The 17858-nt window shown below is 36.3% G+C and overlaps 1 protein-coding gene and 1 pseudogene across 2 annotated transcripts in view; both read right to left on the bottom strand.

Moving 5' to 3' along the window:
• EYS (eyes shut homolog) overlaps window positions 1-17858 on the bottom strand; it is a 1930870-nt gene that overhangs the window by 1080925 nt on the left and 832087 nt on the right. The gene's annotated exons all lie outside the window — the stretch shown is intronic.
• On the bottom strand, window positions 9128-9763 carry LOC104656939 (annotated as a pseudogene).

Below are 17858 nucleotides of genomic sequence, written 5' to 3'. Positions count from 1 at the left end.
TTTCTAGTCACAAGATGGGAAAATCTTACATTTAAGATCCTCTCTAATATAGATGTTGCTTGTAATATGTAGGATATTAATAGTTCCCTTAGGACCACGATATTCTTGACAATAAGTCCAATAAGTCCTACGATTCCTTATATCCAAGCAGAAAGTTATTGTAGTAGAAATGGGCAATCAAATGACATTTGATTCATTAATTCCACTCATTGAGGAGAGGGTTTCATGTTTTGTGTTACTTTCCTGTCATGCTCTCCAAGTCCAACCCATTCCCACCCATCAGAATAGGGGCTAATCCCCCAAAGTATCATATCTTATTGACTTACTTACTCAGACTCAGAGAAGCAATGATTTAAGTCATTATCAGCTCAATTGATTTATCTTCCTAGAGAAATGAAATACTTCTAAAATAAGGGTCAAAATATTTATATACCCTAGCCCTATTATGAATACAATATCAAATTTAACTCATCTATTCAGACAAATAAAAATAACTGTTGTCATTTTGACTTTAAACTGTCCTCTGACTCACTCCTCCGAGTCCTATTTCAGAACTAAAGAGCATCACCATCCACCAAGGCCTCCAGCACAGAGGAAGCAGGAGTCATCATTGGTTCTACCTCAACCTCAACATTCATTTTATATCCATGTCTTATGGATTTCACCTTCAATAACTGTTTAATCAACCTCTTCTGTTTAATCAAGCTTTTTCCTTCTGTTTTTACATCCTACAATTTCCCGAGAGCTCTCCTCATAAAACATAAAATTAATCATGTAGCTGCATTGCTGATACATTTAGGTGGCCCTCTAATGCCTACAAATTAAACCCAAAACCTTTATCACTATGCAGTGTAAACCAAAGTGTTTCAACATGTTCCATTTGTAAAGAACACTTAAGTTACAGGTTCAAAAATACCCCTATTCTTCCCAAGTATGTTGACTTGACAATATCCAAGACTTTTGTCTCCCTCATTCTTTTCCTTCTTTGTAAGTTGTGTTTCATCTTCTCTGTCAAACAAAATTCAACCAACGCTTGAGGGCCCAATTCAAATCTCACTCTTCTTTCATGAGCCTTGTTTTATGCACCCTTTCCCCCACATCACCTCTTTTTCTAGAAATTCTAATTATTTGGATGTTATGATGTGTGATAAATGTCTATTAACAATTTACATGCCTGCATGTAAATGCGATTCTGTAGGGCAAAGAATATCTAATTCATCCTTGAATCTCAATATTTCACACCTTGCCTAGCACTGAAGTTCATAAATATTTATTGAATCAAGTAAAATTCTCTGATCTTTTATATGCAAACATGATCTATGTATCTTATTTAAATAAATATGGTTTATGAAGTAGTAGCTAACAATAGATAGATATTATAAAACTATATTGTTTAAAGTTCTGTCATGGTATATTTGTACCAAAATGTTCAGATAGAAAAAAGAAGAGATTCAGTTGGAAATGCTCTTGTAAAAAACACTTTTATTCTATAGTAAATAGAAGAATATAGCCCTGAGTAATTCAACCAGAAAAGTCCTTTTGTAGAATTCAATCCTATAACCCTATTCAATGGAGTTAATGACTGTTTCACATGAGTGATAGTAATATATTAAGATCTATAGAAGGGTGTGCAAGAAAACATAGCCAAAAGCAGATATAATACTTAAAATATAATTCCTGTAGAATGAAAACAAAATCTATAAGACAGGGCTCCATAGAAACATAATGTTCCATTTCAGGCTTTCAAAACAGATTTACAAATGAAACATTTCATAAACAATGAATAATACACACTTAAGAACCTCATACAGAGGAGAATTGCAACTGAGCATGCATGCGTAATTTGCACTACAGTAATCTCAGTTTTTAGCCAATGCAATGAATCCTGTCACCAAATAGTGAGCAAACAAAGTGATGGGCGGCATACTGATGTTACTGGAATTCTCTCCAGAGGAATATGGATATAAAAATATAAGTATAATGTTTTGTACATATAATTTTTAATTGCCAGTAAATGTAAACAAATAATTTGAAGCTTGTTTTCATCAAGCTATTGATATGCTGTTTAGAAGAAGCCACTCATAAGACTGAGGAATTAAACCTATTAAATTCTTAAAGTTTTGTCTTGGAGGTGGAACGATGCTTATACTTTTGCATTGTGAATTATGCTTTTTTTCAGAGATACCATTTCCTTCAGTTTTCTCACTTGCACAAAGCATGGAATTCTGGTACTTAAAAAAGTTATTAGACTTTTAGTTTGTTTTATTTCTTTGCATACATATAAACCATGGGTTACCCAGCTGTTTACAAGTTTACTCATGAATTTCAACTCTGCTGCACTGACCTATCATCAAACAGTAGCCATATCACCTACCAGTTCCTCAGGGAACACGTTATTGAGGCTACTTTTTTCTCTTTAAATGTGTTACAAATAGTAAACTATGTAATTATTTTCCAGAAAAAAAAAATCCTTGAATTTCTTGTGAATGAAGATAAAATGATCAGTGGAATTAAATAGTCAAAAGTAAAGGTGAGGGTTGTTTTTATATTTACAAAGAAACCCTAATTAATTAATTATCTTAGCCAACAACATCTTAGCACACAATCTCATAACACAATGTTTAGACAATAAGTCAATCCTAGTACACATTAGGGACTTAATTTATGGTTATTGAACCAAAGGTGATGACATATATTTTGTAAAATAACTCAGAGGAATAGGTTGTTTCTTTACAAAGCAGCCTAATAACTACTTTGTCCAGAACAACCTACCTAAGTACCATGATGCCTGTCAGCTATATCATCACTTCTAATTCTATTTGAAGATACAACTGAAACCACTACTGAAGCAGGAAATTTCCCTGACTCCTTCACGGGTGGAAACTGGAGTGCATGGGCACTGGAACTAGCTGGCCGCTTCTTCAGGGCGGCTGGGTTGGACTTCCCTCACTCAGTCTTACTGCATTCCACCCCTCACAGGAGGGGGAGTACAGGTGAACAGGTGCAGGAGCCAGGGCGAGTGCTTTTGGGCATTGGCAGGAGCAAAGCTTTGTGCTGGCCCTGTGGCAGCGTCTAGTGAAGAGTACCCACAACTCCCGAAGCCCCAGAGGACGTGTGATACAGCTTTTTTTTTTTTTTTAATATTTTCAACCTGTGTAAAAATATGTAAACTAACAAATACTAACTGCTTTAAATTCCTAATTCAATGTTTCTTTTCTTTTCCTTCTTTTTTCTTTCTTTTTTTTTGAGACAAAGTCTTCGCTCTGTCGCCCGGACTGGAGTGCAGTGGCGCTATCTCAGCTCACAGCAAGCTCCGCCTCCCGGGTTCAGGCCATTCTTCTGCCTCGGCCTCCCTAGTAGCTGGGACTATAGGTGCCTGCCACCACGCCCGACTAATTTTTTTTTTTTTTTTTTTTTTTTTTTTTTTTTTTTTTTTGAGACGGAGTCTCGCTCTGTCGCCCGGGCTGGAGTGCAGTGGCCAGATCTCAGCTCACTGCAAGCTCCGCCTCCCGGGTTTACGCCATTCTCCTGCCTCAGCCTCCCGAGTAGCTGGGACTACAGGCGCCCGCCACCTCGCCCGGCTAGTTTTTTTGTATTTTTAGTAGAGACGGGGTTTCACCGTGTTAGCCAGGATGGTCTCATCTCCTGATCTCGTGATCCGCCCGTCTCGGCCTCCCAAAGTGCTGGGATTACAGGCGTGAGCCGCCGCGCCTGGCCGTGTTACAGTGTTCTTTTAGCTTTGCCATCTGCCCACAGCTTAAGTCTTAAACAGCTGAGTGGGACCCTCTGCCTTTTCACATGTGGTGGTTGCTCTCCACCAACAAGGTCAGAGAGTCAGTGTGACAGTCTTCATTGTCTGCACCCAAGGGTCCTGAGCTCTTGTTTGGCCTCCAGGAAAAATCAGGTCTTACTAAGGAATTGAAGGGTGGTGAATGTGGAGGATTTTATTGCGGATGAAAGTGGCTCTCTGTGGGAAGGGGAGCTGGAAAGCAGATAGAGTGGTAGGGCAGTCCTCCCTAGGAGTTCAGCAGTCCTTGGCCAGACTCTTCTCTGAAGCCACGCTGTCAAGCTGTCCCTTTGAAGTCAAGCTGCTTCTCTCAGATATCTAGATGTTTCTCTTCTTCTCTGCTTTCTGCTGGTGGAGCCTGGGTTTTTTATGGGCACAGGATGGGGGGCAGAGCAGGCTATAGGTGGTTTTGGAAAAGGCAACATTCAAGTGAGGAAACAGGAATACATGTTCTCAAATTGGACTGCAGTTCCAGGTTTGAGGGTGGGATCCTTGCCAGATCCTGCCTTCTTCTGCCCAGAATTTCCCTGCCTCCTGGCCTTATCACTACTAAGGCTGTCTAGTACTGAGAGGTGAAAATGTGCTAGCAGCCCTCGCTTGCTCTCGGCACCTCCTCGGCCTCAGCGTGCGGTTGAGGAGCCCTTCAGCCTGCAGCTGCACTGAGAGAGATCCTCTCTGGGATGGCCGAGGCTGGAGCCAGCTCCCTCTGCTTGCAGGGAGGTGTGGAGGGAGAGGCACAGGCCAGAACTGGGGCTGCCCGCGAAGCGCCTGGTCCCATCAACCGCCCAAGGGCTGAGGAGAGCAGGCACATGGCCGGGGACTGGCAGGCAGCTCTGCCTGTGGACCCGGCCCAGGATCCATTAGGCAAGTCAGCTGGGCTCCTGAGTTGGGTGGGGTCTTGGAGAACTTTTTTATCTAGCTGGAGTATTGTAAATGCACCAATCAGCACTCTGTGTCTAGGTAAAGGTTTGTAAACGCACCAATGAGTGCTCTGTGTCTAGCTAGTCTAGTGGGGGCTTGGAGAACTTTTATGTCTAGCCAGAGGATTGTAAATGCACCAATCAGCACCCTTTCAAAACGGACCAATCAGCTCTCTGTAAAATGGACCAATCAGCAGGATGTGGGTGGGGCCAGATAAGGGAATAAAAGCAGGCTACCCTGTTGGCGATCTCAGATGGCCTTCCACAATGTGGGAAGTATTTTTTTTAGCTCTTTGCAGTAAATCTTGCTGCCACTCACCCTTTGGGTCCATACTGCTTTTTTGAGCTGTAACACTAACCACAAAGGTTCACTCCTGAACGCAGTGAGACCACGAACCCACCAGAAGGAAGGAATTCCAGACACATCTGCACATCCGAAAGAACAAACTCCAGGCATACCATCTTTAAGACGAGGGTTCGCAGCTTCATTCTTAAAGTCAGCAAGACCAAGAACCCACCAATTCAGGACACAGTATCAAGCAACCCAAGTGAAATAAATTATATTATTGCTTAACAAGTATTCAGTTTCTGTCCCCAATGTGAAAGGAATGTATTTCCTTACCCAATTGATGTTGGACATGGCTGTGTGACTTGCTTTTTCTAATGGGATGATAGTGGAAATTATGTGAGTAGAATTTGAACTGTGTTTGTGTGATTTAACTTGGTCTCCTGCACTTTGATCTTTTTTCGTAAAGAGGATATGTCTCAGGTATGTTTAGGTTTAAGAAGGATGAGAAATGGGTGAACGTAGTTCACAGCTAGGAAACAGGCCTTATTGCTTGAGATTTATATCAGCTGAACTAATGTCAACCCACAGATGAGTAAGAAACAGATGCTTATTGGCAAACAGGGTGGTAAGTAGTTTGGTGTAAAAGTAATCACAGTTTTTGTCATTATAAGTAATGGTAAAAAGCACAATAACTTTTGCACCAACCTAATAGATGCCAATGAGTTTTTTTTTTTTTTTAATGCAAAGTTATTATGGGTAGAAACGACTCATACACCAAGGAATAAAAGCATTTCATGAATACACAAGGAGAAGAAAGAATTTTAAAAGTTATTTAATTATGAAACTATTGGTTTAACTGGTAAAATAGCTGTACAGGTGAAAGCTTTGTTACGCATGCAAAGACATCAATAAGGGAAGATTTTGAAAAGTAAAGCATCTAGTGAGAAAATATAAAAGGAAAATGACAAATATAGAAAAATCTTAGGGATTTTATTGGTGAAAGGAAGGAAAAAATGAGTGAAGCTTGAAGGGGTATTAGAAAAAAGTGTTTTTAAATTTGTTTCCTTTTTACTTTAAATGAATAAATGATCTAAATATATTTACATTTAGAAGAGAAATATCAATGAAGCAAGAGCCCTAAAATGCAAGGGAGGGAGATATTTACTGATTTCAAAAAAAGCTTTGGCTCAGCTGAGTTGTGAATGACTCTCTGCACAGAGTGAAAGCAAGGAAACAAACTTACTCTGAGACAGGAGAAAAAACAGTAAATTACAGATAAATTATAAAGACATAAGGAAGCTCTGACCACCTAGATATTGAAGACAAGATGTTGAAATGACAAGATTAATAGCAAACAAAGGCACTTGTGCTAGATGACCTATATTTGCCAACATGGGATAAGGAGATTGTATGATTGAATAACTTGGAGAAGAACACACACAACTTTTATTTTTACTTATTTTATTTATTATTATTATTATTATTTTGAGATGGGGTCTCGCTCTGTTGCCAGGCTGGAGTATAGTGGTGTGATCTCAGCTCACTGCAACCTCAGCCTACCAGGTTCAAGCAATTCTCCTACCTCAGCCTCCAAGTAGCAAGGACTACAGGTGTGCACCACCATGCCCAGCTAATTTTTATATGTTTAGTTAGAGACAGGGTTTATCCATGTTGGCCAGGATGGTCTCCATCTCTTGACCTAGTGATCGGCCTACTTCAGCCTCCCAGAGTTCTGGGATTACAGGCATGAGCCACAACACTTGGCCTGTGTCAATAACAAAGATGATAGTAACAAGAGCAAACTGTCTGAAAATTTGACATTATTTGTATTAGTGATATACAAACTCTTACTCTTGTTAAGATTCTAAAATGTGATCTTAATGGAAATTTAAGTATTCATTTGGGGCAAGCAATTCAATGTCTAGGGTCCATTTACTTCTGCTTTCCTGTTTTTAACATAGGGCAACTACAATTTCATCTTGAAGAAAAGAAAATCATAGATTTTATCAAATAACCTGATTTTTTACATGAATAAGATAACTATTTACTTTCTCATTAAAAATAAAGCATACTGAAACTGGACCCCTTCCTTATACCTTATACAAAAATTAACTCAAGATAAAGACTTAAACATAATACATAAAACCATAAAAACCCTAGGAGAAATCCTAGGCAATACCATCCAGGACATAGGCATGGGCAAAGACTGCATGACTAAAACACCAAAAGCAATGGCAACAAAGCCCAAATTGACATATGGGATCTAATTAAACTAAAGAGCTTCTGCACAGCAAAAAAACAGAAACCAAACAAACAAACATACAAAAACTATCATTAGAGTGAATAGGCAGCCTACAGAATAGGAGAAAATTTTTGCAATCCATCTGACAAAGGACTAATATCTGGAATCTACAAGGAACTTAAACAGATTTACAAGGAAAAAAACAATCCTATCAAAAAGTAAGTGAAGGATATGAACAGACACCTCTCAAAATAAATTTATGCAGGCAACAAGCATATGAAAAAAAATTCATCTTCACTGGTCATTAGAGAAATGCAAACCACAATGAGATACCATGTCATACCAGTTAGAATGGTGATCATTAAAACGTCAGGAAACAACAGATGCTGGAGAGGATGTGGAGAGCTAGGAATGCTTTTACACTGTTGGTGGGAATGTAAATTAGTTTAAACATTGTGGAAGACAGTGTGGCGATTCCTCAAGGATCTGGAACCAGAAATACCATTTGATCCAGCAATCCCATTACTGGGCATATACGCAAAGGATTAGAACTCATTCTACTATAAAGACACATGCACACGTATGTTTATTGCAGCACTGTTTACAATAGCAAAGATTTGGAACCGAACCAAATGCCCATCAATGTTAGACTGGATAAAGAAAATGTGGCACATATACACCATGGATTACTATGCGGCCATTAAAAAGGATGAGTTCATGTCCTTTGCGGGGGCATGTATGAAGCTGGAAACCATCAATCTCAGCAAACTAACACAGGAGCAGAAAACCAACACCGCATGTTCTCACTCATAAGTGGGAGTTGAACAATGAGAACACATGGACACAGGTAGGGGAAAATCACATACCAGGGTCTGTCAGGACTGGGGGGCAAGAGGAGGGATAGCATTAGGAGAAATACTTAATGTCAGTGGCAGGTTGATGGGTGCAGCAAACCACCGTGGCATGTGTATACCTATGTAACAAACCTGCACGTTCTGCACATGTATCCCAGAACTTAAAGTATTAAAAAAAAAAAAAAAAAAAGATGTTATTAACTCCTGGACTGGATTGCAGAGAAAACTGTAAATGTTTTAACACACTTGTGTTTCTACTGCCAAATTCCTGTTAGCTCATTAATTGCATTCCACATACACCTTTGCAAATGTTTGCCATATCGTCTGTTTATAAACATCTTAGATATGGCAATTTTTTTTTTAAAGTAAAGGATAGAGATAAAAACAAAATTCATATGAATTATACTAATTTATTTTTGAATTCTTATTTTTTGAGGGAATCATAAGTATAAATTTACTATATACCTAGTGGTGTATAGTGAAACTGTAGGCATAATGATAAAAGGAAATAACTTTATAGTGTTAAGCTTCAAACCCAAACCTCTAAATAAGAGGAAAGACTCAGATGCCTAAGAGATCAGGCAGATAATACAAATAAACGAAACAGGCAAGATGAGAGTACAAGTCTTGCCAAGAGAGGCAATCCCTACTTAACTCCAACTGATTGATCTCGTTTGAAAACACAAATCACAACTGCCAAACCTGATTGTTCAGGAGAAGCCAGAAATTCTAATGTTTTATGTGAAACCTCTAGATTTCTTATATGGGAGCACAATTTTCTTGAAAACACTGGGTAAGCTAAATAAAGCTGACCATCTATCAGTTTCAGTGCTGAGTTGTGCAAATGATGAATGGCATATCCCCTAATTGGGGTATTAGACTGCCACTCACCAGTCACAATTTGCAGTTGCAACAATGGCATCACCAGCTGTGTTATGCACACACTCCTGAGCCTTGGAGAACAACTAACTCTACAGGAAAAAGTGGAAGGCTCATCTAAGCCATTCTTGTTAGCTTTCATGACTAGTTGCTGGCCTACAGGCAATAAATTCCCAACTGCTCCTGCAAGAAGATTTTGGGGTCTGGGAGCCCTTTATCTGGTTCAGAAAGCAGGGCTGCTTCTCAAAGCACCTCCAAGTGCTGCACCTGTTCAGATGGCAGGCATTTCTGGTTACCAGCACCTGATGACTGACATATAGGAGCACGTACACACACCCAGGAGCTTGGTGCCCAACAGAGGGTACACTGGTTTCACAACATCATATACTCTGGGGATGATCCACTTAGCCACCACAATGATGTTGCTGACAGTGGCTGAAGTCTTCTTCTCAGCCTCTGAGCCCATTGTCATGGCAACAAGTTTTTCTCTCCAAGTGTGACAAATCTTCAAGATGACAATGCAGTGGGCCATGAGGCCCAAGGCATCCTAGATCCAGTCTTCATTATCCAGAATGGGCTCTATGCCGGGGTTGGTGATGACAACATCATCCAGTTCTAACTCAGAGAGCTCAGACTGGGTCTCCATGGCACCTAACAGACTCATAATGGACTTGGAATCATAGTGCTGCAGCAGGTCTCCTGGCCAGCGGTAGCGCTGCCCTCAAACACCACTCAGACTGCAAACAAAGCTAGAAAGATGGTAGCCAGCGTACTTATGGCAACAATCACCATGGCCTTCTTGCTTCCCGGTGGCTCCTGATTCAGTCTCGCTCATATCTTCCTCTTAGGCTAAATTTTCTCAACTTGTAGATGAGCAGCCCCACCGCGGTGGGAGCAAGCTATACTAATTTATTTTTTAAAGAAATGAAGAAGTATTTTTTACATACCACAAAATATAATACCTTCAATTATGTTTAAAACAATAAAACAAACGAAACTCTTAGATGAAAATGAGAAGTCCTAATGACAATATTATATTGTGGTGCTTACCCAATCACTAATCTTCTGCCCATATTGCAGATACTTTAAGGGGAAACAAAAAAAAAAAAAAAAAAAAAAAAAAAAAAAAAGTAGAAACAAATAACCAAAAAAAAAAAAAAAAGTAGATTTACTGCTGGCCATATGAAGAAATTCTATTTTCAATAAAGCAATATAATTCAGAAAAACTTTGTTGAGGACTAAAGTGAATAAGAACTTTGTAACCTTTACTTCTAGGAAACATTCCTCTTATTATCCATGTAAGTTATCTATAGGAAAAAGTATTTCTAGCATTTTTTTTTTTAAGTTTTGTTTGAAGCTTTGAAGTATTCCTTAATAATTTTTGTTTGGAGGGAAAAAGTAGACTATCTGACATATGCAATAGGCACAATTTTTAGTTTGCATGTGTTCTGATGTGATTTTTTCCCCTGAAAACACAGCTGTACGGGCATAGAACTCAGAATAAGTTAAATTAATCTCCTTATAAAAAATTTTAAGGTTCGGGCAGACAATCTGTTATAAGTTGTTCATGACTGTTTCTATGTGTTTCTGTTACCCATTTACAAATTTTTGTAAAAATTGAGGCCACTCTGCTCCATGTTCTCTAAGTTCTCTCTCAAGGAAAAAATAAATTCTACCTAAAACTAACCTAGAAAGTGTGTATATGTTCACACGTGTGTCCACATGGGGAAAAGTAGAGACTGTAGAAAATGTACACACTGACAGGAAGGGGTATTACTAGTGCTCTCTCAGAAATAAAGAATAAAATCAAGACCACTATGTTTTTTTCTTAATTTTAATATATCTTTTGAGTATTTGCACATAGTGACATTCTCATTAATTATGATTTCAGAATAATAATTCTGTATTTATTCTTCTATTATTTTTCTATTAGTTATTTGTTTCTCTCTAATGTATGTTGTACAGAGGTATGCTTATATAAACCTAAATATGTTAATGAGGTGATTAAGACATAATATAGACTATACTGTAAGACTGAAGTGTCTAGTCTAAATTACTTACTTTATGGTACAGCATAGGTCAAGTTTTCTGACTTTTTCTTCTGCCTATACACTATCCTATTTATTTAAATTTGTATAGTGACACAACTGACTTGAAAATTGGATGAATTTACTGTTTTCAAATAATAATACATCTATGAGAAGAAAAAACACAGAATTTGAAAGAACATAAATTGTATAACTTACACTTTGTCTTATTTAAGTATTTCTACTACATAGCAAGTAAATGATTTGAGTTTGATTTCGCTTTCTTAAACTGAAAGGAAAATGTACACATTTGAGTAATATATTATTGAAGCCTTAATAATATTAGGGAAATATCAAAACAGAACTATTTACAATTGTTACAATTGATGGATAATGTCTGACAAAATTATTTATTTTTTGACATAAATGTAGTTTGACTATTAATGAAGTTGTTAGGTAGCAATTTAGTAATGCATATAATATAATAACCAATAGATACACATTCCTATTTAAAGAAGGATGGAAATAAAGACAAAATAAAGAACTATGATCCACACTGGGAAACTGAAAACAGAAGCATATAATTAGATTAATTTAAATAGAGATTTTTGAGTTATATATTTCAGTTACAATCAAACTGATAGCTTAGTCCTTGCAGTTCTATAAAAGATGAATTAAGTCTAATATATGCAATTGTTTGTATGCTTGAAAATTAGTTACTGAAATTCTCAGGCCCTTTCTATAGTGTTACAAAGGTTTTCTTCTGATAGCGTATACTACTGGTTAATAAAAATTCACAGTAAATTCACTGAAAATATACCAATTTAAATTTTAACAATTTTGAAACATTCCACGCTAGATTCAAATGTATTCTTTCCATTCCTTTTTCATTACATGTTTGAAGAAATTTCTATGAATATTATCTTTTATAAAAATGATACTTAAATACATTACATATAAATAGAAATTATGTAGTTAAAAATGAAATTCTATTTTTGAATATTGAATCAACAACGAAGAAACTACTGACTTCCTAGAATATTTTAGATATATTCAAAATAAAATTCCATAAAGAGTGATTGAAGAAATAATTGAAATGTTAATTTCTTAAAACAGTCTTTACTCTTTTAGAGGTATTGCACGAACTCTATGACTCAGTGACAATAAAACTACTCTAAAGTATTTTTCCTAGAATCATTAAGGAGTATTGATTATAAAAGCTTCCCCAAAGTTGTTCCTCCCTTTGGCCCATTATCGTAATTGTTACTATTTTATCTTTTCTGTAGAGTCTTTCCTGGTAAGTCAAACATTTTCCTAACTGCTTTTAACATTATATTTATATTGCAAAATGAGTCCTGAGATATTTCTATATTTTCAAAATTGCAGTATTTATTAAGTGCATATGCTAGTTCTCACCACTGTGCCAGACACTGAGTCAAGGCTGTAGTATATAAGAGTGAGCAAAATCAGACAAGGGAAGCTTACTATTGAAGAAGACAGAAAATAATCACACAAAGAAACATAAAATAAAAACTCACAATAATTCCTGTAAAGAAAAATTGTATAAGAATCTGAGGGACTTGCCCTTTTCTGGGAAACAGAAGAATACAACTTATCATTTTATATTACCTTATGATTTTCATCATGTAGTCATTTTCATTTTATATTATCATGGTTTGCCTTTCAAATTATGTGTCACCCAAGTTGTGAAGAAACAATGTAATGTACTATTTTTTATTCATCCCTTTGAATCTAGGCACATAAAAGGTGTGTCTGATAGCTTATTACATGCATGAAGACCAATGGTTTTGTGATAGAAATCTTATAATCACTGTGATATAAAAAGTTTCTGGATGTGCATCTTTAAAAATCATAAAATAAAATACATTTCTTTAGCAAAACAGCCTAATCAAATATCATTGATATCAGTATTCCTTTCTTTTCCTAATTCAATATTCAGTTTTCTTTTTTTAAATGTGTGTTCTACTTTAGTAAAAGATCAAGTTTTGGGGGGTAAAATATAATTTATGATGTTATATAACAGTCCATTGTTAAGCAAAGTGCAACCACACTTTAACCTGGTAGAGAAAAACAATGGTAATTCATTATCCAATGATCATCACAAAACATTTCTCTGGAGCAAAATCTGGAAACATTCACCTCTCTTTTCCTAAAGCTGATTCAGCCACAAGGATGGCATCACAAGCTTGGCACTTGGCGTAATTTCATTTTCTGCTGTCACCATCTTGAAATGTTTAATAATTTCATCTTGGAACTTACGTTTTGCAAGTGAGGTCTGGTAAGTTTGATAGGACAATGCAACATGCCAGTGAGCAGTGCTGCTTCCTCTGTAGACAGCATGCCCATTTTCTTATGAACACAGAATTCTTGTGGATCCACAACATGAGGAGTTCAGGAAGACTCAGATCTACTACAAAGTCTGAGTGTTACATGAACCATCGAGTAACTATGATAAGGAAGGGGAGCACTGACATCATCAAGAGGCTACAGTTTCCATTTAAGCAATACTTGCTTTAACTGTGGAAAGAATGCAATGACATTCTATCATGAATAAAAAACTCTCTATATCCTTTATTTGTGTTACTCCTCTGTATTAACCAACCATGGATGCTCCAAGCCATAGTTCCTTTTCCTTATAGTTTTTCTTTAGTTTATCACTATGCTAAAGGTATAGAGGTTAGTAGCATGTGTGCCACTGAGAAGTGAAATAAAAACAATTGTGTTAGTTTGTGCAGTATTTCTACCATTCTGATAAGGATTTGATGTAATTTAGATATTTGTCCCTTCTAAACCTCATATTGAAATGTGATCTCCAATGCTGGAGATGGGGCCTGGTGGGAAGTTGTTGGGTCATGAAAGGGCTGGATGGGGCTGCATCCCTCATGAATGGCTTGGTACCCTCCCTACAGTAATGAATGTGTTTTCACTCTAATAGTTACCACGTGTCTGACTGTTTAAAAGAGCCTGGTATTTTTCTTGCTTCCTCTTTCCTTTTGCAACAGGTCTTTTCTTCCTTCACCTTGCTGCATAAGTAAAAGCTTCCTGAAGCCCTAACAGAGGTTGAGCAGATGTTGGTGCCATGCTTGTACAACCTGCAGAACTGTGAGCCAAAGAAACCTCTTTTCTTTTGAAGTAACTCAGTCTCAGGTAGCTCTTTATGGCAGTGAAAAACGGACTAATGCAGGATAAAATATGTGTTGTGGAATTTTGGTGATGCTACTTTCAAGTTAAAGGCCCTTATATTTGTATAGGAAATGGCATTGCACAATCGAAAATGAACAGTTTAGTCTATGTTCATATTTGAAAATTTTAATTCTTCTTTATTTAGAACAATAATAGCAATTTTAAAAATATCATGACAAGATGAGAGAAAAGCAATACAAAAAAGGAAAATGATTCATATTTTAGTAATTTTGTTTGACATGCAATTTTGATCTTGTTGCCTAGGATGGAGTGCAATGGCACGATCTTGGGTCACTGCAACCTCTGCCTCCCAGTTTCAAGCAACTCTCCTGCCTCAGGCTCCTGAGTAGCTGGGATTACAGATGCCTGCCACCATATCCCACTAATTTTTGTATTTTTAATTTTGTATTTTTAATTTTAACCATGTTGGCCAGGCTGGCCTCGAACTCCTGACCTCAGGTGGTCAACCTACTTCAGCCTCCCAAAGTGCTGGGAATACAGGCGTGAGACACCACGCCTGGCCAGTAATTTAACAGTACTTTTTTCTTCCGGTTTGAACAAGAGTGTCCTTTTTTTCACTCTACTGAGCTGGACCTCTATAGCCTCAGACAATCAAATACTCTTTTTTATCTTACAAGGTAGATGGGTTAGTCATACAACAATCATTTCAGTCACATCTCAGTAAATTTATGATAACCGTTATTTTGTTTTTGAAAACTAAAACTATTCACTCACAGTAAGAAATTAAAACTATGGTGTGATGCCATTTACTGGAGGAACTTGTAATATAGTAGTTTCAAATCTAAAAAAGAGACAAAGGTGAAAACTAAGGACAATTGTCTGTGTATACCAACCAAGGAAGGTAATTATTTTTATGAGTTATACTGCAGATTTTTCTTTAAAGACTAAAGTTTAGCAAAAATGATCCTGACCACATATAAAATGATTAAGGGACTAGTATCAAAATGTTTTTACCAGAAAGATCTGTTTAGGCATCTTAATCTCTAATCATATCAGACAGATTGCATGTCTACTAAAGTATTCAAATTTATTTTCTCTATATCCCAGTTGTGCCTATTGTTCTTTGCTAGGTAATTCCATTCAGAACCATTACTTTTCTGTACAACAGAAGTACCTAGAATAAAAATCTTGACTGCTTTCCTGAATAATATTTAAAAATTTCTATTTACCACAAAATTTTATAAAGACCTTAAAACAATACCGACATTCCTTCAAATTCTCAGAAAGTCTAAAATGCAATTTACACAAATGTTAGGGTCCTAGAATAACCCTATTAGGGTTCCTTCATCTATTTTGTAGGGACAGGGGAAATATAAACAATACTGTTGTTAGGAAAATAAGTGAATAGGAAATAATGTTTTTAAACTCTTATTTTATGTTAATAGTTGTTATACACATTAGGCTAAGGTGTTAATAATAATAATATATAAGAAACTCTTAGAACTCATTAGCAAAAAATCAAATCAATCAAAAATCTGGTGGGGGGTGTATTTCTAGGGAGAGGTAACTAAATGATAATTGCTAATAAAACTTACTGATTTCTTTTCCTAGTCTTAGGAATTTACTTTCTTCAAGCATTTAAAGTGTGAAGAGAAAGTATTCTTTCTCCTCCTCATCAGAACCCCTAACACAATCTACATGATTACAATACATTTACATAAAATACAGTTATGAGCAGTTCTAATACATTTCCTAAATCTTGAAATAGTTTATTGTATTGTTTCTACTATATTTCAAAATTATAAAAGAAAATATGAGAATGAATTATCTTTGTTTTATACTTCAGTATTAGGTCATGGAATCTACATAATGATCAAATGATTATTAGTTTTCTGTATTTCAAACACTCATTAAAAGCTTATATATTCTGTTCACCTTGGAGAATAGGTGATCTATGGAAGCAGAGCAAAATAGTTTCTGTGTCCATAACTTTTAATGCTAATCTTTATTTTAGTTTATTTTGGTACCTAAGCAAACCTATATTCTAGCATAATTAAGCAGAGGAGAGACCATAGAGCACCTACACCACAGAACAAAGTAGGGTGACGGCTCTACTCTGGTTGTCACTTCCCCTATGTCTATGAGACACATGCCTGTCATTGCACAGTGACTTTGAACATCCAGCTAAGAGTTCAGAGTCTGTCCAGAAAGAACACGTGAAATCATGTCCACTTTTTTTTTCATTATTAACTCATGAACAAGCCATATTCTGTTCATGGGAAATGGCTAATTCTAGTATAAATCCTAGTGAAGAAGAGGATTGATAAGCTCTATCATTTTTTCTATTTTAAGAATGCATGCCAATAAATTAATTATATTTAATGACACTCTGTGTGCAAAATGCCTACTTTTTTTAACATGTGGTGTGTGCAAATGGAGAAAACCCTACATGTTATCAATGATTTGAGTCTAGGTAGAAACCACCCATTACACATGACAAAGTTAAGCATGATTTGCAATTTGTAGCTTCAGGGCCTATATTGGAATCCACTAGGTCCTGCAATAATCTCTTCCTCTATTTTTTAATGTTTAAATTTATTTGAGGAGATTGTGCCAGGGGCTCTCATGAAAAGGAGAAAAATTACTTGCTCTTCATACTTTGAGGGCATGAATGAATGTCTCCAAGACTAGGGAAAAAAAGTCAGTTCTAAGTTCTGTGAGCAATTATAACTTGGTTACTTCACTCTAAAAATACCTCCCAGCTTTTTAATCGAGTATTTGGTTTTTGCTATTGACTTGTAGGAGTTTCTTACGTATTTTTAATATTACCTTCTTATCAAACATAGTCATGTACCACATAAATATGTTTTGGTGGTGCTACATATGTGACAAGATTAAGGTCTAACAAGATTATAATGGAACTGAAAATTCCTATAATCTAGTTAGGTGTTAGCCATCATAACATTGTAGTGTAAAGCATTATTCAAATATTTGTGGTGATAATGGTGTAAACAAACCTATAGGGTTACCAGTAATATATCCCATACAATTATGTACATAATACTTAATAGTGATAATAAACAACTATGGTACTGGTTTACTATCATATAGTTATATGTTGTTTTAGAGTGCATTCCTTCCACATATAAAAAACAATGTTAACTGTAAAATAGCCTCAGGCTGCTCCTTCAGGAGGTGTTACAGCAAAGGGACTGCTATAAAAATGATGACTTCATGCAGGTTATTGCCTCAAAGATGTTCGAGGGGGAAAAGATGTGGAGGTGGATGTCAGTGATATTCATGATCCTGACCCTGTGGAGGCCTAGGCTAAGGTGAGTGTCTTGAATTTTAACAAAAAAGTTTAAAAATCTGAAAAAATTAGAATAGGTTAATATTAAAAAGCGTATTTAATAAGGATATGAAGAAGGAAAATTGTTTTGTACAGCTAAATAATATTTTGTGTTTTAAACTAAGTGTCAATACAAGAGAGTCAAAAACTTAAAAATAACTAAAAAGCTTATAAAGATCTAGTATCTAGCATCTATAAGGAACTTAAAGAAATTTACAAGAAAACAACCCCATTAAAAAGTGAGCAAATGACATGAAGAGACATTTCTCAAAAGAAGACATACATGTACCACCAATCATATGAAAAAAGTCTCAACATCATTGGTCACTAGAGAAAAGCAAATTAA

Source organism: Rhinopithecus roxellana, chromosome 4 (genome assembly GCF_007565055.1).
Source record: "Rhinopithecus roxellana isolate Shanxi Qingling chromosome 4, ASM756505v1, whole genome shotgun sequence".
Taxonomy (NCBI): domain Eukaryota; kingdom Metazoa; phylum Chordata; class Mammalia; order Primates; family Cercopithecidae; genus Rhinopithecus; species Rhinopithecus roxellana.
Note: the sequence above shows the minus strand (reverse complement) of the source record. Positions and strands in the feature narration are given on the sequence as shown.